At 39.2% G+C, this 26,163-nt stretch overlaps 1 pseudogene across 1 annotated transcript in view; it reads left to right on the top strand.

Moving 5' to 3' along the window:
* Positions 1 to 26,163, top strand: part of LOC148525461 (C3a anaphylatoxin chemotactic receptor-like) — an 82,234-nt pseudogene that overhangs the window by 5,754 nt on the left and 50,317 nt on the right. Inside the window, exon 2 of the transcript XR_015878278.1 lies at positions 16,853 to 16,924. The product of XR_015878278.1 is annotated as a C3a anaphylatoxin chemotactic receptor-like (transcript). The remainder of the gene's footprint in view (positions 1 to 16,852; positions 16,925 to 26,163) is intronic.

Here is a 26,163-nt window from a genome sequence, read left to right as displayed (position 1 = left end):
CCATCCACAATACTAAAAATTAAATAGTATTGTGACTGTGACACAAAAAAAATGTGCTCATAATACCACTAAGTCTTGCACACAGAAAAAACCCATGGTGAAATATCAAAACAAAACAAAACCACACCATAAAAAAATCACTGAAGTGATAACACCTACCAAAAATCTTTAAAGACATATATCAAACATTTATGTAAAAATATACTCATATGTGAACATGCTAGACCGTATATCCTTATGTGTGCATGTATCCAATGTGAAAATGTGTAAATAAATACAACAAGATAATTTTATATAGAAAAAATTAGATTGTAATATGTGAGGTGAAAAATTATAAGACTAATATTATAAAAGGTGCTAAAAAACAAAATATACAAAAGTGAAAGAAAAAATGACCAAGTGTAAAATATGTGGTAATGAGTAATATGCGATGAAAGAAAAAATAACAAATAATAAAAATATATATGAAATCTAACAAGGTATGATTAATACATGATAAGAGTGATATACTGCAATGTATATCAAAGGATGAAAGATAAAAGCTCCCAAATGCAATTAATTAAAGAAAAATAAATGAATAAAGGAGCTAGGATTTAATCTTTCAAAAAAACACTGTAGTTAATGTTTTCATTGAGTCCAAAGGGTTCCAAAGTTCCTAAATTGAAAATCAATTCGCTTTCCTTCATGGCTAATGTTTTGTTGATATCTCCACCTCTGATCCCCAATTTAACCTTTTCAAGTCCGCAGATTTTAAAATCCTGTGTTTTCCCTGCATGTCTTTTAAGAAAGTGTCTGGCCACTGTGGTGATCTGTTTCATTTTCAAAAGATCACTAGAAGCATTGCGTATATTGCCAAGATGTTCCAGAGCCCTGATCTTGAGCATCCTTGTCGTCATCCCGATATAATATTGTGGACAAGTACATGTAATCCTGTATATTACATTGGTGGTTCGACAATTGAAGAAATCTTTAATATCCCTTTTCTGACCATACTTATCAACAGTAGTCTGGACATTAACTATATGTTGACATATCTTACAATTCCAACACGGATAACTGCCAATTATGTGAGGATGTTTATTCTTAATAGGTGTAAAATGACTTGTGACTAAAAAGTCCCTGAGATTAGGGGCCCTGCGCAAACTCATGTTGATATGTTGACCTAAATCTTTGGCCAGATCTCCATCAACCAACAAAATCGGCAAATGTTTCTGTAAAATAGCCCTTACTTCCCGCCAACTACTGCAAAAATCTCCAATGAATCTGATGGCATTCTTATCTGACTTGTCAGATTTATCTTGAAAGATAAGAGATTCACGTGGTTTCTTGTTGACTTCATATTTGACTTTTTGACGATCTGTCAAGGTGTATGTATGTACATTAAGATTTAGACGTGGTTGTGTTTCTTTTTTTGTGTGTTCAAACCAATTATTGGTAGAGCAATAATTTAGCTCACACATGTTACAATTGAAGAAGGTGGGTTTTGTATCTCAATTGTCCTAGCAATAATACGTACTAGGAATTGAGTACCGATATTTTCACCTAGACCGTTCTCATATGTATGGAATATTGACATGTATTCCAAAATGTTTTTTTAACTTTGAGATTTTAGACACTTAAGATGTGCATTTATTTACATACTCTCTGCGTCTTTTTTAAAATTTATTAGTAAAAGTTAAGTATTACCAATAAAATTATTTATCCTTTTCATTTGTCCTATTTAAATTGTTCTAAGAGTGCACCAGTAAGACTTTCTTTGTTCTTTTTGCTTCTTCGCATAATTGTGTACTTTTATGTAGAATATCTGTTTTATTGAGCATATTAATATTTTATATCATATTCTGATATGAATATAAATGATGTATGGCATTTTAACCATATATTTATAATTTTGTTATATATGGATAACTAGCCCAAGATTGTATCAAATATGTATGTATATATATATATATATATATATATAATTCATTTAAATGTTTTTAATATATTAGTGCATGAACTTGATTAGAAATAAACTTATAATGTGTAAAAAGTAAAAACAGTGTATAAAAATAAATTGACTATGATTAACCTATATACAACCTACATTATAAATACCATGTGAATTAATAAATCATAAGACAATATAAAATCGATTAGTGAACTAATATATAATAATGAAAAAAATGTGTAGAAAATATATAAATATGTAATGTTGACTCATATATTTTGATGTGAAAAATGCAATAATTAATATGTGAAAATATTAAATTAAGTTAACCAATCTCTTGTATATATGTATATATTTTTGCCCATTTCCATAAAAAATGTAATCATAAAACACTCAAAATTCCCCTAATTATAAAGGGTGTTTATCATGGATTAATTTACTATAAGGTCCATGTCTATGAATCTATACTATATTTTATTATTACAGATATGCCCTGTCATGAGATTTATCCAATTCATATTACATTTAAATAATTTCACATATATATATATATATATATATATATATATATATATAAATATATATATATATATATATTGTGATAGGATCACTGGTAAAGTGGTCTGTGGCAGGTACATTTGTCCCAGATTCCTATCTTATGTGTTTTAAACCCCCAGGAGAAAGTCTGCAGTGTAGCAGGCTTGAGTTTAGGCTTTTGGAAAAGCCGGTTTGGGACCTGGGGGTTGTGGGTGAGAGGAGAGGGAGGCTCCACCCACGGCCACTCCAGGTTTTGGTTCTCCCAGCCTGGTAACAGGCTTGTTAGGGTTCCCACCTGAGAGTGGCCAATATAAGCCTTGTGTGTTTAGAGCTGAGTGTCTCACCTGGGAGAGCAGGCAGGGAGTTTGCTCAGAGACACTTGAAAACCTAACTGTGAGTGTTGTGCTGTGCCTTTGTTGCTGGTGAGGGCATTAGGCCCTGCCAGGTTCTGGTAGTGAGGGAACCACCTGTGAAGTTAGTGCCCCAACAGGGCTAGGATTTATGTTTATGTTTTCTTTATGTTATTTCTGACACTGTACAATAAAGACTGGCGCCGACCAGCTGGAACTCGCATCCAGACTGGTGTGCTGCTTCCCTGCTGCTGTGTGTGTGTGTAAGGAAGGAGACCTCTACCCAGGAGAGGGACCCCTAATCTGACTGTGTCACAATATGGTGGAGAATGCGGGCACCCACACACACTGAAGTTGCAGCAAGAGGAAAACTTTCCGTTTAAAAATTAAAGGGACAGACACCCAATTTGTGAGTGTGGAAATAACGCTGTGTCCTTGGAGTCCCATAGAGGAGGTGTCAGCCAATGCTCAGAGTGCAAGGTTCAGCTTCCAACCTACACCCCAGGACAAAATGGAGGACATTATTAAGGCCTTGCTCCAAGCTACAGCAGCTCAGCAGGAATCTACCAGAGCTCAGCAGGATATGAACAAACTTCAGCAGGAATCTACCTGGGCTCAGCAGGAATCCACCAGGGTGCAACTGTTGGCCTTGGAGATGGCCAAGAGGCAACAACAGGTCACCATCGAAGAAACCAGCCAGGCCCTAGCAGAAAACAGCCTGGCCTTAGTGGAATACAACCAGGCCATAAAAGAGGTGGTACAGCACCTGGTCGCCCGGCCCAGAGATGTTAATATGGGTCCTCCCACCACCACTCACTCCGTACGAGCCAGTCACTTCCTCCAAAAGATGACTTAGGGCGATGATGTGGAGGCCTATCTCACCGCATTTGAAAGAACGGCTGAAAGGGAGAGTTGGCCCAAAGAGCAGTGGGCAAGTCTGGTGGCACCTTTTTTGTCTGGGGAGCCACAAAAGGCCTATTTCGACTTATACCTGGCTGATGCCAAGGACTATAAAAAACTAAAACAGGAGATCCTAACTCACTTGGGAGTCACCACCTTTGTTTGTGCCCAACGGGTCCACCGCTGGGAGTTCCATAGGGACAAGTCTCCATGTTCACAGATGCATGACCTCGTCCATCTGTCCTCAAAATGGCTACAGCCCGTGAATGCTGACGGGACCACAGATCGTGGAAAGGGTCGTGATGGACCGGTATCTGCGATCATTACCTGTGACTCTGCGCAAGTGGGTGAGCCATGCAGACCCTAAGTCCGCAGACCAGTTGGTCGAGCTGGTGGAGAGGTATACGTGGCGGCTGAGGAGCTGATGAGTATGCCCCACCGAGCCCTGATGGTGCACCGGCGAACTCCCACAGACACTGGTAAGACTGTTCCAGGGGAGAAGGGTGCTGTGCAGTGGAATGTACCTAAGACTGAGGGTGTTGAACCTGGAGACAGGCCTGCCAGGCCAGGAAGGTTCTTGCCCCATAAACGACTAGACATTAATATGACTCAGTGTTTCCGATGTGGTGGCTTCGGCCATATTGCCGCTAATTGTTCACTTACAACTGAACCTATGCAATGTGATACTGCTCATGTCTACCGCAGGGGTTTTTACTTTGCACAGACAGCCTGTACGGCTGACCGGCAGGCTGAGACTGATAAGCACATGTGTGTAGTCACTGTAGATGGCAACCGAGTAGAGGCACTGTTAGACTCTGGTAGCTTGGTGACACTTATAAAAGCTGAGCTGGTGAACCCCTTGAGGCGTAAGGGGAAAACTGTTGGTGTGACCTGCATACATGGGGATACTCGATATTATGTTACTGCCGAGGTGAACATTGAGACACCATGTGGCTCTGCTATAGTTTCTGTGGGTTTGGTGCATGGTCTGGTGTACGATGCAATATTGGGGAGAGACTTTGCTCACTTCTGGAAGTTGTGGGAAAGCCGTTTTGTTCCAGAGGTGAACAACCCCAATCCATTTGAGAAGGTTGTCGATGTAGTGGAGGAGGGAGTTTCTTCTGAGTCAGAGTTATTCCCTTTTTCTACTATGATTGGCGAACTAGAGAATGCAGAGCGTGATGGTGGCCCGCCAACTGATGTGCCTCCCATTCAGGTGGGAAGTGTTGTTGGGCCAGGTGATCGTCTGCCTGATTTAGAGGTCAGAAGAGAGGTCTTTGCCATGGAGCAGTTGAATGACCCTACTTTGGTAAAAGCCAGGGAGAATGTAAAAGTAGTTGATGGTAAACCCGTAGACCCTGATAGTCCTTTGTCCTATCCCCACATGGCAATGTGTCAGGATTTGTTATATCAGGTGACTAAGAAGGGTTAAGATATTGTGGAACAACTAATAGTTCCCAAAGCCTACAGAAGAACAGTGTTGGATCTGGCCCATGGTCATATAACGGCAGGCCATCTAGGGGTAGAGAAAACCACTGAGCGAATAATGCAGAGGTTTTTCTGGCCCGGGCTTCATAAAGAGGTGTCTGACTTTTGCGCATCCTGCCCTGAGTGTCAGTATCATTCTCCCAGGCCACATTTTAATGGTCCACTAGTTCCATTGCCTATTATAGAGGTGCCGTTGGAAAGAATAGCGATGGATTTGGTTGGACCCTTAATGAAGTCTGCCAGGGGACACCAGTATATTCTGGTCATAATGGATTACGCTACCAGGTACCCAGAAGCGATCCCATTGTGCAATACGTCAACCAAGACCATTGCCAGAGAGCTAGTTCATGTGTTTAGCAGGCTGGGTATACCAAAGGAGACACTAACTGACCAGGGTACACCGTTTATGTCAAAAGTCATGAAAGAGTTATGCCGCCTGTTCAAAATTGAACAGTTAAGAACTTCGGTTTATCACCCCCAAACCGATGGGCTGGTCGAGAGGTTTAACAAGACACTAAAACACATGCTTAGGAAAGTGGTCGACAAGGATGGTAGGGATTGGGATTACTTATTGCCGTATTTATAGTTGGCCATAAGAGAGGTTCCCCAGTCCTCCACCGGGTTTTCACCCTTCAACTTGTTGTATGGGAGACACCCAAGGGGGTTACTAGACATTGCCAAAGAGACATGGGAGGGGCAGTCTAGTCCTTACAAAACGGTGATTGAGTATGTGTCTCAAATGCAGGAGAGAATTGCTGCGGTAGTGCCGATAGTGAGAGAGCACATGGAACAGGCTCAACAGGCACAGCAGAGGGTATACAACCGCAATGCCTGGTTACGCAGCTTTGCTCCTGGGGACAGAGTGTTAGTGTTGGTTCCCACTGTGGAAAATAAACTTTTGGCTAAATGGCAAGGGCCCTTTGAAATCTTAGAAAGAGTGGGGCAGGTCAATTACAAAGTTTACCAGCCGGGGAAAAGAAAGCCGGAACAGATATACCATATAAATCTGTTAAAGCTCTGGAAAGATAGAACGGTACTGTCGGCCGTCCGAGCCCCTCCAGTAAATCCAGGGCCCTTAGTTCCCGAAGTGACAGTGGCAAAAACCCTGTCGGCAATTCAACAACAAGAGGTCAAGGAGTTTCTGATCAGAAATAGGGTGCTGTTCTCTGACGTACCTGGGAAACTTCGGTCATTAAACATGACATAATCACTAACCCAGGGGTTAAAGTTAATCTAAAGCCCTATAGGTTACCAGAAGCACAAAGAGATTCAGTGTCGAAAGAAATTAAAAATATGCTAGAGTTAGGGGTTATTGAAGAATCACATAGTGAATGGTCAAGTCCCATTGTGTTGATTCCAAAGCCCGACAGGAGTGTGCGTTTCTGCAATGACTTCCGAAAGTTGAACAGTGTTTCAAAATTCGATGCCTACCCGATGCCAAGAGTGGATGTACTGATTGAGAGACTAGGGACGGCAAGGTATTTAACCACTCTTGACCTAACCAAAGGGTATTGGCAAGTACCGTTAACCGAGAGCGCCAAACAAAAGACAACTTTTTCAGCGCCAGAGGGCTTGTTTCAGTACAGGATGCTGCCCTTCGGGCTACATGGGGCACCTGCTACCTTCCAAAGAATGATGGACAGGATTCTAAGGCCCCATAGACGGTATGCGGCTGCTTATCTGGATGACATGGTCATTCATAGTCCTGATTGGCAGTCTCACTTACCCAGGGTACAAGCACTGTTGGACTCCATCTATAAGGCAGGTTTGACAGCCAACCCAAAAAAGTGTTGCCTAGGCATGGAGGAAGTAAAATATCTGGGATACACCATTGGCAGAAGCCTGATAAAGCCTCAGCTCAATAAATTTGATGCCATAAAAAACTGGCCACGGCCTCTGAATAAGAAGCAGGTGAGAGCCTTCTTGGGAATTACGGGGTAGTACAGGAGGTTTATACCCAACTTTGCCACGATGGCAGTCCCACTGACTGACCTGACCAAAGGCAAACAAAAAGTCATGGTAGAATGGAGTCCTGAGGCAGAGAAAGCTTTTCAGGAGTTGAAAGTAGCGTTGTGTTCCCAACCAGTCCTGATGACTCCTAATTTTGAAAGGGAATGCATAGTACAAACCGATGCATCAGAAGTAGGTATAGGAGCGGTCCTGTCACAGAACAAGGAGGGTGAGGAACACCCTATTTTCTATCTAAGTAGAAAGTTGAATGTACATGAGAGAAACTATGCCACAGTGGAGAAGGAGGCGTTGTCCATAAAGTGGGCATTAGAGGCTCTCAGGTACTACTTGGTTGGAAGAAAGTTCAAATTGATCACTGACCATGCCCCTTTGAAGTGGATGTCCGAAAATAAGGACAGTAATGCGAGAATTACGAGATGGTTCTTGGCGTTACAAACTTTTACATTTTCAGTGGAACACAGGCCAGGAAGCCAGCTGGCCAATGCTGACGCATTGTCACGCGTTCATTGTTTGGGGGCTTCAGTTGTTCCGCCCCACAGGTCGAAACAAAGGGGGGGATATGTGATAGGATCACTGGTAAAGTGGTCTGTGGCAGGTACATTTGTCCCAGATTCCTGTCTTATGTGTTTTAAACCCCCAGGAGAAAGTCTGCAGTGTAGCAGGCTTGAGTTTCGGCTTTTGGAAAAGCCGATTTGGGACCTGGGGGTTGTGGGTGAGAGGAGAGGGAGGGCTCCACCCACGGCCACTCCAGGTTTTGGTTCTTGCAGCCTGGTAACAGGCTTGTTAGGGTTCCCACCTGAGAGTGGCCAATATAAGCCTTGTGTGTTTAGGGCTGAGTGTCTCACCTGGGAGAGCAGGCAGGGAGTTTGCTCAGAGACACTTGAAAACCTAACTGTGAGTGTTGTGCTGTGCCTTTGTTGCTGGTGAGGGCATTAGGCCCTGCCAGGTTCTGGTAATGAGGGAACCACCTGTGAAGTTAGTGCCCCGACAGGGCTAGGATTTATGTTTATGTTTTCTTTATGTTATTTCTGACACTGTACAATAAAGACTGGCGCCGACCAGCTTGTACTCGCATCCAGACTCGTGTGCTGCTTCCCTGCTGCTGTGTGTGTGTAAGGAAGGTGACCTTTACCCTGGAGAGGGACCCCTTATCTGACTGTGTCACAATATATATATATATATATATTGAGAGGGGAGTGCTGCACCTTCATGCTTCTGAATTTTAAGTAATTAGTTAAAGGACATCTTGCTTCTCAACTGAAAGTCTGCAGTTAAAGGACATCTTGTTTGTTTCATTTCAAAGCCATTGTGGTGGTGAATAGAGGCCAAAATATGAAAATTCTGTCAATGTCCCAATATTTATGCAAGTGACTGTATATGTTACTGCACAAAATGGCAAGACAGCTAAGAGTGTGACTAAAGTGTAACTTAATTGCAGTCTGGCATTGAGGGTCACTGAGCCGACAGTCATATATTTTACTGCACAGAATGGGAAGTTGGCTAAGATCGTGATTTATGAATCGATTTCTGCATATGCTAAAGTAAGGAAGTGGAGAAAGTGGATGTCACTCAAAACTACTATTTAACTCATTTAGCCATTATACATTGATTAACTGCACCTATCAGCTTACCCATGTTCCATCTTTTACAGTGACAAGGGATAATAGCAACCTGACCCTATGAATCACTGACTCACTAATCTTGTTCTGTTATACAAGACTGCATAGACCATGATTAAACCATGATTTATGGTGGGATCCTTATATGCATTTCAGTAAGATAGCAAAGAGGGGAATGTTGTATGAGCTAATACTGCTGTATTGAAATAAACATCAAGCCTCAGTTTGTATCTATTAGATTACACTTATAAACTTGAACAGTTGTATGCTGTTTAGTATTTATAATATGGAAATGATTATCAACTCATTTATTTAAACATTTATGGGAATAAGGTAGTATATCAGGCTTGATCTTTAAATTAATATATGAACATCAGTATAATAAATAATAAGATTTATTATTATTCACTCCGGAATAAATACAATACTAAAAACCTCAGTTAGTGGTATGAATGACTCATATTCTTTTGTAACATCTGTTGCAATTTACACTGATACTTTCAACTGCAAGAAACTAATAATAATAAATGGATACAAGTATTTAAGACTGAGATTATCATAGTTCTTGTAATTGATTGACTATAATACCACTGCAAGGGATTCATCATATCCAGAGACACCATTAGGATATTTATATACCCTCAAGCGAATATATACTCACCACTAAAGAATTAACACATAATCAATAGTGGAACATAGTGAATTAATATTAATTTTATTGATACACATTTATGTATACATTTATTTTTCACATATATTATATACACTTTGCACTTTCATTACATAAATATAATATTTTATTATTTTGTTTTGAGTTTTTTGTTTTAGTGATTTATATGTGTCCTTTTAATAAATATTAATAAAAGTTATATTTTATATTCAATCAGTCCTACTCAGGATTATGCCAAACCATTTTTTTTTCTGAAAAACCTCCCCATGTTTTTGAAGAAAAGAATGATTGTGTACTGTAAGCTGATGGGAGGGTATTGTAAAAAATAGAGAGCAATTTTCAGTGGGATAACTAGGTGGAAGGTTTAAGGGGCATTGTTTACTTTGTAGAGGGTGCATGGTAACCTTTCAGCTGCAAAGGGAGTTATTTTGCACCAACTCTTTTTGTGAAGTCATCAGTTATTTGTTGGCATAGAAGCTCAATCTAGGTGAACTCCATACAAATGAAATAAAAAGCTTCACATGCACAAATACTGTATTTGTAATAAAGACAAACACTTCAAATGTATCAAATATCTTAATCAACTACAAGTAATTCAATTTTATATAAATTAATGTTAAATAGATGACTTAGCTGTTTTGTAGTTTACTGTTTATGTAAAATTTACCTAAACCTTGACCTTATTTTAACAGTAATCATATTACAATAATATTTTTTGGCAATGCTGCAGTAGATTTTTAAAGACATGTCTGTTTTAATTGTCGTATTGAAATTAGGAGAACTTGGTCCAATTTTATTACAGTATTCACTTTTAATTATTTGATACAAACAAATGAAGTTAATACTGTGGTGATGTAAACATTGCTCTCTATCACTCTCTGGTTTTTTTGGTTATTTTTGTAATTATCATCAATAATATAGAGAGCATGAGTCCTGAAAGAGAATGCTGATATAAAGCATGATAATGAACATTAAAGCCACAATAAATCTGAAATTATTAAGAGAATATAATCTTTCAACAGCCTTATAATACTGGTAATATCTTATTAAATCTTGTTATTATTATTACTACTATTATTACTATTATTATTATTATTATTATTATTATTATTATTATTATTATTAATAATGTATAAGCCAGCAATTACTTAGTGTCTATACCTGATTGTAATTAAACACATTTCTCTGTATATGTTTTTTCTTTTCAATTCACTTTTTGCAGTGCTCTAAGAGCTGATATTTACTAAAATAGAAATTACTTGTATTTAAACAATCAAACAAATTGGAACAGAAGTTGTACAACTGCCAATCAAAAGTGATAAATAAAGGAAGATTAAACAGGAAACTATTAAAAGTGAATATTAAGTAATTACTATTCTTACTGTAAAATTATATAAATATACTGTATTACTGTATATGACAGCCATCTAATTATCTAAAACAAACTGCTTCAAACTGGACAACAAACTACAGTTATCAGTTGTTGACAAATGCTATATACACAATAGTTTTAAATTCCAATTTAATGTTTTGAGCTATTAAATCCATTTATTTATTAAATTATAAGTATCAAGAAAATGGAATACATTTTGTAAAATACATGTAAATAGAATGTTTTGTGTTCACTGGCCAAATCTTAAAGGAAAATAATTGTTAACATATACACTATCCATATCTATACATTTCTGTATATTCACATAATGGATTTTTCTTTTGTATAAATATTATATTATATACAGTATTTACTGTTGATTATAAATCTTAAGAATTTTTAGGGTTCTACCACTGATAGCTACAAGGACATTCTCAACTACAGACAATGAAGAACATTGGCTATCCAATTGTTTTAACATAAAAATCACAATTATAATATTTATTTATTAGATTTAAAATTATAAGGATAATGTGTAAAATGTTTAAAATAAACTAAATATTAACATTTTTGAAAAAAGTTTACTGATTGAAAAGACAAATATTAAATTCAAAATTAATAAATTTGGTGCTATGGATTGCATTTATCTTTTGAACATCTGATATCTCTTTTTTTATTCATCTTCTATAGTTCTCATTTTTAACCTTGTCTACTTCTAAATTTAATGGATACGAACTAGAGTTTAGAATTTGCATTTTTTTGTGCTTTTCATGTGCCCCACTATTGGATAACTGTTGTTTCTTTGTCTGTAGTTAGTGAACTCTACAAATTGAGGCACAGTTGCTAAAATGCCCATATATTTCTAGTAGGTAATACTGACAAGCAGTTAATTCTAATATTTTTTAATATCTGTATCAGTTGTATTTTGAATTATATGGTAAATATATAGTTTTTGAAGTTTGTGGCCAAATATAACATGAACTTATGGATAATACAGAATATGGTCCAAAATGGGACATTGTTTGGTTATAGGTCTTAGAAAAATGTTGTGTAAAATGCAATGAGCCATTATAAGTCTTATGAGTCATGCAAGACTTTTTGTGTCACACAATAACTGAATACTTCATTACATATTTTATTAATATGGTGTTTGTCCCATGACATCCCAATTGTAATATACTGTATGTAATGCCCAATTATGTTAATGTTATGGGGCTGGATATGTGCATATATTGTGATGGCACCTGTACCCACTATCAACAATCATTAAAATGTGATAGTTGAAGATTCTTTAATTGCCACAATATCCCTATAAGTACAGTAGCTTATCGTATTTTTTATTAGTAAACAAAATTTGCTAAATTTTTGGCAATTGTGAAATTTAGAAACTACTGTCAAATTCATAAGCAACTGAGCATATTGTGTTATAATGAACCAACGGTATGTTCTGAAAATTAATAGTATTCAGAAATAAAAAAATGATTGTTGGTACACGTTAATAAATAAACTACTTATTTATATAGAAACTTTTCTCCCAATAGGACTAAAAGCACTTTACATATTTGTAGAGGGTGAGGAAGCCATCTTGGGTGTGCTTTGTTGCTGTTCTAACTAACAATATACATCAGTCCTGCCAGATTAGTGTAAACACACAAAGTACACTATTATGTATTTTGTCAGAAGCCATTTAACCTACAGATCAGTATGTTTTTACATTTTTTGGGAGGAAGTCAGAGTACCTTTTGAAAACAGATGCATATACTAGTAAAGCGTTAACATGCCACACATATAATGGGACTTCCAGTTCCAGCTGCAATAGATGGATGCAGCACAAGAGGCTGGTGAATTGGTCTGAGCAAAAGCAAGGGAATAAAGATAAAAGAAAATTAAAGTGTTGGTTTAATGATTTAATAGCAACCCACTAATCATATATATATATATATATATATATATATATATATATATACTTGCTACTATGACATTATATACAAGCAGAGAGAGGCTTAGAAAATATAATGAAAGATGGAGATGCAATGATGATAAGGTTAACAAGAGCAAAATTAGAAACATATATAACAATTATATATTAGGAAATAATAAATAACAAAAAAGTGAAGGTATTGAAAAGGACATTAGAGAAATAGAAAGAAGATTTTAAATGGTAACCCAAATGTCAGATGTTGATGGAAATATAGATAAAGTGTTAAGATATTCATACACAACAATTATAGGAAGTTCATATAACAATGATAAATAGAGCTTATATAACACCGGAAAAACGCAAATATATGACACAGGAGGAAACAGGAAAGTGTCCAAAGTGTGTGGAACAGAATGCACTGTTTAGACACAACTTCTGGGATTGTCCAAAAATAACAAAGTTTTGGAATAAATTAATAGTGTTTTTGAATATAAAATGTAAATTAAACCTAAAGCCAGATCCATTAGCATTATTGTGTGCAAACTTTAAGGAATGGTATTTGGGACCAGATAATTAAAACTTAGAACCTGTATTAGCAGCTATTGTGACAGTGGCCAAGAAAATAATATTATCCAAATGGATGAAGAGTACAACATCATCAACAGAACAAGTGACATCTAGACTCTTGAAACTCATTTACCTTGAAAGACAACAAATACGATCAGATTTACAAAAGGAAGGAAAGACATATTTATATAAATGGGGACCCTATATTACAACATTAGTAGATAAAAGGCCTCATTTAGTAATGAGTTTTATCACAAAAACGTGTGATAAATTTCACTGTGTATGATAAATTGTGCTCCAGCCAATCAGCTCCCAATTATCAACTGTTAGAAAAATTACTGTTGTGAGCTGATTGGCTGGAGCACCATTTATCATACACAGTGACATTTATCACTCATTTTGGTGATAAAACTAGTTACTAAATGGGGACCTTAATGCGAGGGAGAATTATGAAATTCTTTGAAACCACAAGTTGGTATTTGTGTCAGCAGCTGAGTAGTTAAGGAAGAAAAAGCTATAAGTGACATGAGTTTGAAAAAAATATAGACCATAAGATTGAATGAGGAAAGGGTAAGAAGAGTGATAGAAAGGAAGGGTGAGTGGTATGGTAGAATGGTGAAAGTAAGGTGAAAGTTAGGTATTAGTAGGATAGTATGAGCTAGTGGAAAAATTGTAAATATTATTGTAAAATAAAAATATGAAATGTATCAAAGTATGTAAAAATGTGTTACAGAGAAAAAAATAAAAAAGAGAATTATAAAAAATAAAAAACATGCCACACATATAGAGCCTTGATTGGAAACAAACCAAAGGCCAAACTGTGCCAACATTACTAACCAGTGGAGGCTCCAAAGGTGGGGCTGCAGTACAGTCCAAAATTCAAATAGGGGAACCACACCAACTGCCATTTCAAATGCTGCCAAACATCTCTGGTTGGGACTCACTGACAGTTGGTGTGACTCCCCTATTTGAATTTTGAACTGTGCTGCAGCCCCACCCCTGGAGCCACCACTGTTACTAACCACTGTACAAGCATGTGTGCAGTGCTGAATGCAACATACTGTACAGTACATGTAAAATGTTTTCCATAACCAAGACCCTGAAATATGCTGCAGTCACCAAACACAACATAATAACAATATTTATGTTGTACAGGTGTACCCTCATATACCTATAGCATATTTGTACCATATGGCACAAGACATACATTGAGATAGAGACAATCCAAGATGAAAGTGCACCAAAATGTATTTTTAAATTTTGCATCTTAGTCGCATCTCAGAGTGAAAAGCTGCTCACAGGGCACCATCTATACAAAGCTGTGACATTACTCACACAGGGCTCTATTTATTAACATTATTTTTACTAAAATAAAGTGAAAAAGGGTGTTTTCACACCCTTTTCACATATTTTAGTTTCACCTGTAGTTATTACAGGGCAATTGGAGTACAATTAGTAAAATCACCGAGGGTAGCCCTGTGATAATGCCACCTTGAGGTGGCGTTATCCAGGGTCTCCCCTGGTTACCGGGCTCCAACTCTGCTCTAACAGACCGCAAGCTGATTGCTGTAAAAAAAGAAAAAAAAATTGAAACATTTTTTTTTTACTTACCTGAATCCAGGGACCGGTGATCGGGTCTCTGGTGATGGCTCCTCTCTGGTCAGCTGGTCTCCCATAGTGCACTGCGGCCTGGTCATCAGGTGATCGGGTCCCAGTGCAGTATGGGAGATCACCTGATCGGGTAGCCCAGAGTAGATCACTGGAGGCCAGGAGGATGCAGGTAAGTGTAATGAAGGGAGTGGGGGGTCACAGGGGTCCGCGATTGCGGGGGGCGGGGCTTAGCATCGGTAGGGGATAGCAGCGACAGTGGGTCGGCACATGCGCGGGCTCTTAGTCGCGGCATTTTTTCAGAAAATACAGCGACTAGAGTGCGGATGGGATCCACAGGGACAGAGCTTTATCACAAGCTCTGTCCCTGCAAGGGATTTATAGTAAATACCTGTGATATTGCCTGAATTCGCAATGCAAATTCACTCGGTAATATCACACTACAATCCGCATTCAATATGCGGATTGTAGTAAATAGAGCCCACAAGAATGAATGCAGTCACAACTGTGGATGCCCATATAGGAACCCTTTTTACACAGCTTCAGACCCAGTCATACACAGATGTAAGAGTACTGCAAGCCCCAGTGGTCAGTGTATGGTAACAATGCAGTTTTATTACTTCTAGTTGTTTTAGCAGTGAAAATAAAAATATCTTCATAAAAAAAGATACTGTGGCAAAGTCATACAGAGCCTGGCACAGCGAGAGGGGCTATTTGGCATGTCCTGAGCCACAGTGTATAAGGACATCTCTGTATAGTAGATAAAGGGAGTCAAAATGTAAAGGGGCCAGGACAGAGGAGCAAGGAAATGTATTGTGGCTAAGAATAAAAGAGTTGAATGTTATGTCTCTATAGAGGGTCAGTTCTCTAAATAAAAATATTTAAAAGTAAAACAGAAGCCATTGGCAGGATAAGGAGACAGACCTGAAAAAACTAAAAAACAGCTATAATTATGTGACCTGTTAGCAGCAATCCAAATCCGGAGTTCTGTTTTAAAATCCGTGTTCTGAAATGCAGGAAGATCTGAACTGGGATTTCTGAACTGGGATTTGGTGTGACTTGGTACCCCAAAGTGATTCCAAACTTGGACTCGGATCCCCTAAATTCGATTGTTGTCGGTTCTCTTGGAACAAAACCTGCACATCTCTAGATTTGTGTTAGTGTAAAATTAATTTTAGATACATTTAAATGCTGTTTTATAACATAAAATATATTAAATATATGCTTGGTCCTCTGTTATCTATCCTGTATTTTGCTAAATCTTAATAATCTCCTCTGTCTTATTACAACGTTTCAATTATCTCTTGTGTTACCACATCACTCTCATGTGTACTTATAGTTTTGATCCTATATTTTGTGTCACTTCAACTTACCATGTAATTTTTATCCTACAGTAAGTGCATTACATCGTTGAATTTTATTGCTCTTCAATAGAGTACCAATTCCAGCCTATGTATATACAATGTATGTTAAGTGAAAAGAAAACCATTACAGTGTACTTACCAGATGTACTATCTGATGTATTATGAAATAAAAATGTGGTGTGACATTTACTCATCTGCTCTTTATTCAAAGTGAAAGCTGCCACCTCACATAGAATATACAGACATTGCCTTCAATAGTCACTGAAGTTGGATTTGTATATTAGTTCTAATTATACACAGAAAATGACTTATAGGGGTCTTTACAATACAGTACAACTGGAAATAGACCTGAGTCGAGGCAGCTCACTTAGACTGAAGAGGTGATCACCTTTGGTGTCAGTGATGTGCATTTCATGTAGCATAGTCACATGGGAAATAGACCTTTTATCATAATACATGTCACATAGATATACAGTATAGAAGGTAATTTTTTATGTTTGATGCATATTTATAACGTTCATAATTCTTACTATATATGTATTTATATGTTTGTAGGGGAAAAGTCAACATGAACATTTCTGATTCAAATCTCACCTTATATAATGGGACACAGGATTATGGCTATCAGTAAGTATTTTACTCCATTTTCAGCACCATCCCCTCCCAACTTCATATCAACTGCACCTGCAGATAGCCCCCTCCCACTATATGGATCTAATAGCAAAGACAATAGTGTTTTCAGGGGCGCAACTGTACACGGGCCAGTGAGATTAGAAGCATGAGCAGGACAGCAGTTACATTAAAGTGCAAATCAAGATTTTTCACAGTACTGTTTTATAATTATGTAAATAGATAATAGCAATATCCATTAACATTAGCAGTTTACATACAGATATGTAATGTAATAATTTAGTCAGGATAAACATACAGAAACATAAATGTAAAAATTAGAGATGAGCGATTCGGATTCTGTGGAATCCCAACCGCTCCGAACACTGTGGATCCGAGTCCACCCGAGCCACGCCTGACTCAGATCCCACTTCCAGTCCGATCGTCATACTCCCGACTTTCGATTCTTGTGAGAGTTGGTTTCTATATAAGGCGCAACAACCGGGACTCAGGGCCATGATTCAGAGCTGCTCGTAAGCGGCCGCTCGTTCGCTCCGAGCGATGCTCGCACAACTGCGCATGTGTACGGCTCATAATACGCATGCGCGAACCAGTCATTGCGGTCGAAATTCATGTGCTCGCAAAATAGTGAATGCCTGCTAATTTGAGTGACAGGATGAGGCATTTGTGGGTGGTAACAGGGGAAGGTGCTTTAAAACGGGGAGTGGAGATCCGAACGCAGGCGTGCCAAACGGTCAAAACGGGCGTTTTAAGGGTGTGCATAATTAACAAAACAGCGTCATCGACCACGTCACTTGGTTGTTTCTTAGCCTGAACTGTTCGCATGATTGTGGTAGGAAAATCCAACCACAAGCACTGCGAGCAGTTCAGATGCCTTTCGATGTACTCGATTAATCAAATAAATTGCGGAGATGACATAGGATGCGAGCGGCCAGGGGGCGTTTTTAACAAAATAGCAGCCGCAGGTTTTGTTCGCTCATTCTTGACACAGAGGCATCAACAGACAGCAAAGAGGGAACGGTCAATTTAAATAGCCAGTCCCTTTTTCTTGATGAGCGAGCGCAAATAGCGTCCGGCTCTGAATCAGGCCCTCAGTGCCATTTCACTTGCACGCTGCTGAATGCTGTGCACTGCTCTGCTGTATTGGTTGTGCAGTTGCTGTGTCCAGACTCACGACAAGTGACTGGCAGTGCTGTTAAGTGACTGTGTATGGGGCACAAAGCTGTATGCAGCACTATACTATTCTGTATTGGCTGGTTGTGCTGTGTCCAGAGTCACAAGGGGTTGGCTGGCTGTGATAGTAAAGTGACTGTTTATAGGGGGCACACTGCACGCTGATGTATGCTGTGCTTTCCTCTGCTGAATAATGTGGTTGTGTCCAGACTCACAAATGGCTGTGCTATTAAAGTGGCTGTGTGTAGGGGCAAACTGCATGTTAATGTAAGTTGTGCTGTAGTCTGCTGATTAAAGTTACTTTGTACAGACTCATAAGTGGCTGTGTGTACAAGCCATGCTGATGTATGCTGTGCTGTACTCATGCGCATCTGCACCAATGTAAAAAAAAGTAATTATTATTATTATTTACAAAAAAAAAATAAAAAAGTAAATAAAACGTTCAAGAAAGTTGAAAGTTTAAAATGTGCTGTACCCCACTGTGTATACAATTACTGTGACTCCTTGGGCCATACCCCACTGTGTATACAAGTACTTTGACTCTGTTATCCTTATTCCACTGTGTATATAATTACTGTGACTACTTGGGCCATACCTCACTGTGTATACAATTACTGTGACTACTTGGGCCATACCTCACTATGTAAACATGCACTGTTACTCCTTGGTCCATATCCCACTGTGTATACAAGTACTGTTACTTTGTTGGCCGCACCCTACAGGGTATACAAGTACTGTGACTCTGTTGGCTGAACCCCACTGTGTATACAAGCACTGTAACCAGCTTGGGCCATACTCCACTGTGTATACAAGCCCTGTGACTCTTTTGTGCATAGCCCAATGTGTATACAATTACTGTGACTTTGTTGGCCATACCCCACTGTGTATACAAGCATTGTTACTCCTTCGGCCATACCTCACTGTGTATACAAGCCCTGTGATGCCTTAGGCCATATTCCACTGTGTATACAAGTACCGTAACTCTTTTGGCCATACCCCACTCTGTTTACAACTGTGACTCTGTTGGCCATACCCCACTGTGTATACAAGTATTGTGACTCTATTGGCCAAAGCCTACTGTGTATACAATTACTGTAACTCTGTAGGCCATAACCAACTGTGTATACAAGCACTGTGACTCTTTGGGCCATAGCCCACTGTGTATAAAAGAACAGTAACTCTGTTGTTTGTACCTTCTGTGTATACAAGTACTGTGACACTTTTGGCTGTAACTCACTATGTATATAAACACTGTGACAATGTTGGCCATACACACTGTCCAAACTCACAAGTGGCTGCGCTGGTAAAGTGACTGTGTATAGGGAGCACACTGCATGCTGATGTATCCTGTGCTATACTCTGCTGATTAAAGTGGTTGTATCCAGACTGACAAGTGGCTGTGTTAGCAAAGTGACTGTGTATAAGGGGAACACTGCACACTGATGTATGCTGCGCTATACCCTGCTTATTAAAGTGGCTTTTTCCAGACTCACAACAGGATGTGTGTAATAGCATGCTGATGTATGCTGTGCTGTACTCAAGCCCATCTGCACCAATGTAATACAAATTAAAATAATATATTTTTTAAAAGTTTAAAAAGTAAAAAAAAGTAAGCAACTTTCAAGAAAGTTGAAGATTTAAAAAGTATCCCACTGTTTATACAAGCACCATAATTCATTGGGCCATAGCCCACTGTATATACAAGTACTGTTACTCTGTTTGCAGTAGCCCACTGTGTATACAATAACTGTGAATCCTTGGACCATATCCCAATGTGTATACAATTACTGTGACTTCTTGGGCCATACCCACTGCATATACAAGCACTGTGACTCCTTCATCCATACCCCACTATGTATACAAATACTGTTTCTCTGTTGATCACACCCTATGGTGTATACAAGTACTGTGACTCTGTTGGCCAAACCCCACTGTGTATACAAACACAGTGACTCCTTGGCCTGTACCCCACTGTCTATAAAATCACTGTGACTTCTTGGTGTGTACTCCAATGTGTATATATGTACTATTACTCTGTTGTGCATTCCTCACTGTGTATACAATTACTGTGATTCTGTTGGCAAAACCCCTCTGTATACACAAGCAGTGTGTCTCTTTGGGCCATAGCCCACTGTGTATACAAGTATTGGAACTCTGTTGGCCATACCCCACTGTGTATACAAGCGCTATGACTCCTTGGGCCATACCCCAATGTGTATACAAGCACTGTAACTCCTTTGGCCATACCCCACTATGTATACAAGCACTGTGACTCCTTTAGCCATACACCACTGTTTATACAAGTACAGTGACTCCATTTGCTGTAGAGATATCAGTAAAAGGATAGCAAGAAAACAACTCTGTTTGGTGAGCACTCTGAAAAAATGTAATTGGATAATATTAAGAATTAACTGATAGTATGCAAATGTTAAAATATTACTCTGTCATAATGAGCAAGAAAATAAAGTTTAAGCAGTTGATGCGCATACTATTCCTTGTAGATAAATACACTCTAGTCAGTGATCATACAACTGACACTAGGTAGAGATGGTATACATAATGCTACCAAGCAAATATTTATATATCTGACGTTGATCATAATGAAAATTTTGCTCACACAAATAAAGGTTATTTTAAATATTATAGAGAAACCATAAAAGTGCATATAGGCGATATAAATTCCCCTTGCCTATATATTAATGGTGAAATATCACACAGTTGTATAGAAAATTAAAATCATAATAAAATTGCTAGTATCCCTAGAAGTCAATTTGTCTCCATGATATTCTCCTTATTGAGAAAAGAAAGTATAAGGATGGTCAGGGAAAAACAGCTGCTATTTCTGATGCTGCTACTACTCACCTGGGCCTAAGTTCATATATGAGGAGTGAGTGATCATTCAAGAGCAGGTTGCCCCTAGAAACAACACTGTAACAGTGATGTTGCTCAGCTGTTCATTTCTTCTGTTGAAGGTCTTACTAATTTAGCATTGGACTCATAATGAGAGAATTACTAAACCTGAGATAATCAGCAGTTAATAGAGAGATAGAATGAGAAGGTTTTAAGATGTTAGCATATATAAGTATTTAAATGACATTCAATGACCTGGTTAATTTGTATTATTCAATGACCTTCAGTTTGCAATCCAAAAAACAACATTTAAGCATTTTTGTCAGATTTTTCTGTCTTTGGCCCTCATTCAGACCCACTCGCAAGCGGGCGCACGTACGTTAGGCGTACATACAAAATTATTTAAATTCAATGGCTCGCTCGTATTTTCTTTCGCATCTAAAATTCCTCCCTAAACTCAGGCGACTCCTCCTCTAACTAACGAGCGTGCGAAATAGCGAGCGTACATCCCCGAAATGGCTTGAAGGGAACGCACGCACAAGTGAAACCGGAAGTGGCCTTGTCAGATGTCGATTACCTGCTCCTTTATTCTGCCTACCTCCCTCAATCGTATCATGCCAATCAATGTATCAATTAGCTTAATTGTTTTTTTTTTTTCAACACAATGCAAGAAACTTTACTCTTGTCCGTGTTTGTGTTTACCCGCAGAATACGTACGGATGGAACATTCGCTTTTATTGTTCAAAAAACATGTGAACCACAATTAAACAATTGTTCTATTGCTGTGGATCCTCGCATATTTTCCGGGGTTCATTTCTTTATTTAAATTTGCAAACGCATGTCACTGCATCAAGCCTATCATAACTCTCCAGAGATTTCTGGCCCTGTTGAACACATGACTCATACACTAACCAATAAAATTGCTCCTGTTAATTTCCAAAATACATTAGCCAATCAGAAATTTATTGCACACTTTATCAAAAATGTTTTGTATGAAAAACTCCATTGCCATCATGAGAGCCTCCGCATTCACCAGGCGTGAGCTGCTGGTGCTTACGGAGGTGATGGATCGCCGTATCACCAGCCAGCCTCCACCCATCACCAACCGGCAGAAGCGCTCCGCGTATGCGGAGGCACGGTCCCGCCTGCGGTCCTTCGGTTCACGCCGCAACATCGGGCAGCTGGAGCGCAGGTGGTCAGACCTGCAACGGCGAACGCCCCGCTTGCTGGCATGCTTTCGCATGCAGATCCTGGAAAGTAAGTGTTATGTATTGTGGTTTTCATGTTTGTGTTTGTGGGGCAAACTGCGTGTGCATGTTTTCCTATCTGTCCTATTTATTATTTGTCCTCATATCTGCGTGTGCATGTTTTCCCTCTATTTCTGTTTTTTTCATTCTACTCCTATTTGCATGTTTTTTGTTGGTGGTTTTTTTTTTTTTATTTGGGCCCCGGATTTGCCCAGAAACTAACCTCAATTTGTTTGACATATTTTAGGAGGACAGCCAAGACTACGCCGTCACCGTCCGGCCAGACGGCGTTCCCGGCCACTATCCCCAACCCCCAGCCAACACTCCACCCCAAATATTTCCCCTATACCCCACTCCTCCCCAGCCTTCCAAGACCCTCTCCCAGAACTGTCGGGCCTCCTTCCCCTCCGTCCCACTTCCCCCTCTCCTCCACCCACCCCTCTTCCAATTACCCCCTCCCCGGAGTCCGTCATTACCCCTCCCCGTTCTTTGGGGAATGAAGGCTCCTCCGAGGAAGAACATGGAGGGACTTCCGGAGCTCCCGTTTTGGCTCCCGGTATGTTTTTCTTTCACATTTTTTTGAACCACAAACTGTTTGTATGTAATCATGTGTCGTGCCTTTATGCGTGCTTGTTTGGTTTACTTTTGGTGATTTAGCAGTTTGCCTTTACCTCTTCCTGCTGATTTCAACATACACATATCACACCTGTGGGAATTTGTACATAGGCCTTGTATTTTTGGCAGCACCCCCTTTTTGTTTTGGTTTTTTTTTTTTAGGTTTAGGAGTGATTTCGTTGTGTTTTGGTTTTTTTAATGTGGATTCCCTATTGTTTTATTAATCCACACACTTTTCTCACCCACAGAGGAACAGAGGCGTCGACAAGAGGTGGACGAATGTGTTGGCCAGATGCGCCAACATGTCATTGGCATTCTTGTGGGCCTTGACCGGCTGTCTGGCATCCTTCGCCAGTAGTTTTTTTTGTTTATTTTCGTTTTCTAAATAAATTTTTTGGTTCTAATATACGTTCTGGCTCATTCTTTTTTTCCAAAACAAAAATAGTTTTCCCTGACATAAGTAGACTGTTCCTGCAAGGATTTCCCTTTTTTAAAAGTTAGATTGTGTTTTGTATTTGTATGTTAAACAGCCACAAGAAACACATAACAGTAACAATGTCATTTCCCTTTTTGGGTGTAGTGTCAATTAGATATTTCGACATTTTACACGTTCCTAGTTGGTGTGCAAGCTGCTTAGGCCAATCTTCAAAATCCAAAGGTTTGGACAGGCTTCCTTTTGGTGTGGGTTGGGAACCCGAAAACATATTTCAGTTTACATCAACTGGTGTCAGTACTGGATTACCCCTTAGTCAAATGTAAGGTGTGTTAACCTGGTTACACTTGCTGTTAACGTCCAAAAAAAGGAAGACCATTTCACTCTCCAAACATTTATTCACAACATAAATGAGAAATCAAAGTGGTCACTCCCAAAAAAAAAAAAGCAGTGATAATCTCAAATACAACACATACAAATAAAATATTTAAATAAAAAAAACAATCAAGAACTGGTTGACGAAGGACCATGCCAACATGATTCCACAAACATGGCGTTGCGATATGGGTTCCAGAATATATGCCCAAAATCACCAGATCCAGGTTTGGTAAGGGTAGCAGGAAGTAGTGAGCGTTGGAGTGGCAAAGATTATGTGAACAAACAGAAGATGGTGAAAAAAATACAAATAAATTAGATGTTCGCAAACAAACACAAACACATTAGGTATAAACACTGTAGTTTTGGTCAAACTTACCTAAAAAATCTGGCCACCACATCATCGCGTATGGCCCCCCCACATACTGACCTCCGACCAACCTCGGGGGGGCCATCCTCAGGTAAGGCATCCTCTGGCTGCATTGGGACACCACTCCTTATGGCGATGATGTGAAATATCCCTCACAGGACCACAATTTTCGACACCATATCTGGCAAATACATGAGCTCGCCACCAGAGCGGTGGAGGCATCTGAATCGGCCTTTTAAAAGGCCGATACAGTGCTCCACCACTTGCCTGGTGGCTGTAAGTGCGGAATTATACTCACTTTGTGGGCCTGGTGTGGGAGCCAAATACAGAGTGAGCAGCCAGGACATGCAAGGGTATCCACTGTCTCCTGTGAAAAATAAGAGACAACATCAGGAACACTGTGTATCAAGCTTAACATTGTTATGTACTAAAGGTCTCCACTTACCCAGAAGCCACACATCACCAGCTTGTAGGTTGTTTAATTTCTGCCATATCCCTGATTGCCGGATGACGAAGGAGTCATGTGCACTTCCTGGTAATTTAGCATTCAGGGACAGGATCTGGAGGGAGGCATCACATACCACCATTACATTCAGGGAGTGATAGTGTTTCCTGTTTCTAAATATTGGCTCCAGCCGTGCTGGAGGCTGAAGTGGTATGTGAGTACCATCCACAACCCCTATGATGTGTGGGAAGCCAGCTATTTGGTAAAAATTGGCCTTGGCCACACTAAGGGCACCCATATCCAAAGGCATTTGAATAAAATGATGGAGGTGCTTGAAAAGTGCCTCCATCACTGCCCTCAGGATCCGGGAAAAGGAGGATTGGGAGATGCCCGCCACTATTCCCACCGTTGTTTGAAACGATCCTGAGGCACAGAAATGTAACACCGCCATAAATTGCGTCAGTGGTGGTATTGCTGTTGGACTGTCAATTTGCTGCTCAAGATCACTTTCTATTAATGAGAGAGTGTCTATGATGATTTTGGGAGGTAGACGGTAGCGTCTTAAAACCTCATCATCGGGCATTCCAAAAAGGGTGACACGTGTTCGAAATATCTGGGGCCTTGCATGCCTACGATGCCTACGCCTGGGATGAGATTGAGGTTGGTCGGCTTCCGGGAGCATGGCCAGAACAATCCGCCCCAGATCAACCTGAAATTCAAAGATTTCAAAGTAAGGCTTTTGACCCACCCCAAAACTATATTAAAACAACTTAGCTTGATGATACCATCCATTGCTGCTTACATGCCGGGGTATTGTCATGATACGTCCAAACTGAAAATAAACACCAAAATTACTTGACACATTTCACTCTGTGCATTTTTGTTTAAAAATTTTGTGCTAGACCAAAGTTAAAATATGCCAAACACCCATTTAGCAAAACCGCAAAGCGACATTTAACACAGTACATCAAAACGGTTCGAAATGTTGGCTCAAAAAGTGAAAGATAAACCACCAAAAAGTTAGAATGATTATTAAGCTGTTTAAAATGCGCTAATTAGTTCGCTAATACAAGTCACAAGAGTAACTACTAAAAATGCGCTAATTAGTTCGCTAATACAAGTCACAAGAGTAACTACTAAAAATGCGCTAATTAGTTTGCTAATACAAGTCACAAGAGTAACTACTAAAAATGCGCTAATTAGTTCGCTAATACAAGTCACAAGAGTAACTACTAAAAATGCGCTAATTAGTTCGCTAATACAAGATAAAAAATGGACTTACCAAGAGCAAATATCTAAGATGCAAAATCAAAAGGTCTTTGGGGTCGAAAATAAACAAAATCTAAAATAGAAAAAATTAGGGATCCAAAAATTACAAAATATACGAAACACAATGAAACAACAACTGAACAAAAGTTACCAAATCAAGAAACGAGGTCCCAAAAATATAAACCAACAAAGATAACGGAAAAAAAAATGCAAATCTAACAAACAAACAAATCTCCAACCGCCAACTCCTTTCTACGCAATCAATAAACTCCAGCCAAGATAACCTCCAACAATCCAAAAACGCCACCTCGACTTGAGACACACCAAGCCATAAATAGTGTTTTGTTTCCCGCACAAATTAAGGAGGGATCATAGGGCCGCACAATCAATGATGCGGCCGCAAAATAAGGACGCATGTATAAATACGTCATGAAAACACATTCAAATTCTGGTGTATTT

Source organism: Taudactylus pleione, unplaced genomic scaffold (assembly GCF_031769625.1).
Source record: "Taudactylus pleione unplaced genomic scaffold, aTauple2 ptg000108l, whole genome shotgun sequence".
Lineage (NCBI taxonomy): Eukaryota > Metazoa > Chordata > Amphibia > Anura > Myobatrachidae > Taudactylus > Taudactylus pleione.
Note: the sequence above shows the minus strand (reverse complement) of the source record. Positions and strands in the feature narration are given on the sequence as shown.